Here is a 3181-nt window from a genome sequence, read left to right as displayed (position 1 = left end):
CTCCCCGAGCCCGGACGCCGCCGCCGCCGCTCCGCTCTGCCTTTCTCGACCCCTCCTGGTCGGAGGCATGACGCCGGGTCAGCCCTTGCCGAAGCGGAGTTCGCCTCCCTCGCAACTTCCCTAGTGGGAGTCCCCCGAACTCCGCTTCTTACAATGCTAAGACTATTGGCCGGCTGGCCTGTGCCCCTGCATGGTCCATCAACTCTACCTCCCACCGCTTCTGGGATGCCCTGGCCTCCGGGAAAGTAGGAACTTCGCCAAGTTTAATTCTAGACAATCGTACCGCTATTGATTACTTGTTGTTATTACATCACCAAGGCTGTGAGAATGTACATAATATGTGTTGTTTTAATCTTTCTGATAATTCCCAATTGATTCACATGAAAGTAATTTCGTGAACTGCAAGAAGTTGTATCTAATCTGAAGTATGATGTTTTGCTCCCCATTGGTGGTCAGCCCTCTGGAGCTGGCTGCCGGGAGGATGGTTGAGTGCTTATTGTACAGCTCTGCATTGGTTTAATTGTATGCCTCGCTATCGGATCTTGTTTCGCTCAATGCGCGTCTAATATTGCCTGTAATGTGTGTAAGAAGCCCCTCGAATTTCCCTTACCCCGCAAACTGCTCCTAATGTTACACAAGCAGCTTAATCAGTTTGGCCAGACGGCGGAGGGAGACAAGCCGCCCCTTTAAATCAGCTCTTAGTATTTCGGTCCCCCTTTTTCTAAAATGTAAAAGTGAGGAGATGTAGTATCGCACTGGCCGCACTCAGCAGCACTGCAGGTAGAACGTTGGGACGCTTAACGGACTCTACGTGCCTTGCCGGTCGCGACCGCACTCCCCTACCTCTCATCCCCCTATGAGTCACTGGTCATGAACTGTTCGTCTCAGTCATCGGGCGCAGGGACAATGGTCTTGCCTCCAGGTGAGGATTAGGCTCAGACGCTTACGCTCCTCTCCGCACGTAGCCAGGTGAGATCATGCATCACATGATGATCTCCCGACCTCCCGCCTCCCGCTCTCCCGGAACTCCCCCCGGTCCTCCCTCCTACACGCCCCCGATAGAATAACAATAAAAGGTGCGAGGAATCGGCATGCGAGAGACTCGCTAGGAGCACGGACCTCCGGTCTCCCGCTGCTGGCGATCTCCACCAGATGTTATCTCCGCGTCTCGTCTCGTTCTTGCGCTGACCACGTGGGTCGACTACACTCCACCCCTTTCTGGGTCATCCCATTCTGACACAGGGGTTACACTGGCAAGTCAGGGAAGTTCATGGGGCTCCGGCTGCTCTGGATAATAAAAGTACCCGCAATGGAACGTTGATGAACGCACAAGTTTGGGAAAGAAAAACCTCCCAGAGGGTAAAGAGAGAAGAAAAATCTCTATTCTGTTGTGCATTCTTATTGGCAGCATCTTTCCAAGGCCTTGTTGGGGGCGGGGAGAGGTTAGAGATCCTTTCTGGGTCCTCTGCTCCCTCAATTTTTATGATCTTCTAATAAATGCAGCTGACTTTCACTGAGTCAAACTGCTGTCCTGTCTAGCTCACTATTGTCCAATCTAACATTGGTCAGTCCCTACACGAAAGAGATACAAATCTGGACATTTATCTGGACACAGCAGACATTAAAATGGACACAGTTTGGGGCCCAGAGTATCTGAAGGACGATCTTCTCCAGAGGTGGGATCCAGCAGGTTCTCACAGGTTCCCGAGAGTAGGCTACTAATTATTTGTGTGTTCCGAGAGGGGGTTACTAATTGGTGATTTTGCCACGTGATTTTTGCCTTAGTTACGCCCCTCCTCTCAGCAGTAGCGCGCAGAACTTGAAGCAGTTTAGCAGGAGGTGCACTGGTGTGCGTGGCAGCCTGCGCCTGCGTGCATTCGTTTCCCGCCCAAGGACCGGCGCAGCGGCTGCGTCCTTGCCACAGCCCCGCCCATGAATGCCCCGCCCCTGGAATGCCCGGCCATGCCCCCAGAATGCCCCACCCAGCCCCATTGGCACTACGCCACAATTTGAATCCCACCACCATGGGAACCTGTTACTAAAATTTTTGGATCCCACCACTGATCTTCTCCCATCTGTTCCTGTCTGGAAATTAATATCTCAGACAGAGGTCCTCCTAACTGTCTCATCAGTGAGTGAGTGAGTGAGTGAGTGAGTGAGTGAGTGAGTGAGTGAGTGAGTGAGTGAGTGAGTGAGTGAGTGAGTGAGTGAGTGAGTGAGTGAGTGAGTGAGTGAGTGAGGGGTGGCATACAAGGGAGGGAAGGGAGGGGTAAGGGGCCAGGCATGCCCACCCACCCTAGCAGATGGAGGTGGAGTGAAGGGGATGGGTGGCATGCAAGGGAAGGGGAGTGAGGGAGGGGGTGAGGGGTGGCATTCAAGGGAGGGGAAGGAAGGGAAGCTTGTTTGGCAGATATTCAACACAGGGCCTTTTGAGTGGCAGCCCCATAATTAAGGAACAAGCTCGCCAGGAAGGTGCATCTGGCCCATGTAGCAGGCACTTGAAGGCTGTTTTAATTTAGGGGCTCGTCTGGTCAAGTTTGCTAACGCCATGTTACATTTTGGTTTTCATTTTATTTTATGCGTTTTATTTGGTTTTCATTTTATTTTTATGCATTTTATGTCAGGAAGAATGCATGTTTCAAATAAATTAAGAGGATGCTGAAATAAATTCTTTTCCTGCCTGGTACCACAGAACTTGGTTTTATTTAGCTGCAACTGACCAACACAGCTACCCCACCTGGAGTTCTTTGACAGGTAGCAACTCTCCAGAGAAGCATCATTCCTACTACCTTCCAGCTGAGATCCTTTAAGCAGAGACCCCAGAGAACGAACCTGGAAACTTTGACCTGCCAAGCTGAGCTTCTCAGGGAGTCTGGCGGAGAAGGCTGTTTCCCAACACCTGATGCCTAAGACCCATGAACTGGAAATGTCAGGGGTTTAACCTTGTGACTTCATGTCCTCACATGTTCAGTGGTTCATTGTGAAAAACGGCCTACGATTCTCTGACATGAGGCTCTTCCCTGGAATGAGAAGTATGCCAATCGACAGCTGGCCAGGAACCGGTTTGGCCAGCCCCACAGGGTGGTGTTTCCTTCCGAAACTCTGCAAGGGAGGTTGCTCCCTCATTCTCCAGCTTCATGCCTCTGCCGCCTGCCACGGCAACTGCTTTTCCGAAGCCGGG

This window comes from Sphaerodactylus townsendi, linkage group LG05 (genome assembly GCF_021028975.2).
Source record: "Sphaerodactylus townsendi isolate TG3544 linkage group LG05, MPM_Stown_v2.3, whole genome shotgun sequence".
NCBI lineage: Eukaryota > Metazoa > Chordata > Lepidosauria > Squamata > Sphaerodactylidae > Sphaerodactylus > Sphaerodactylus townsendi.
Note: the sequence above shows the minus strand (reverse complement) of the source record.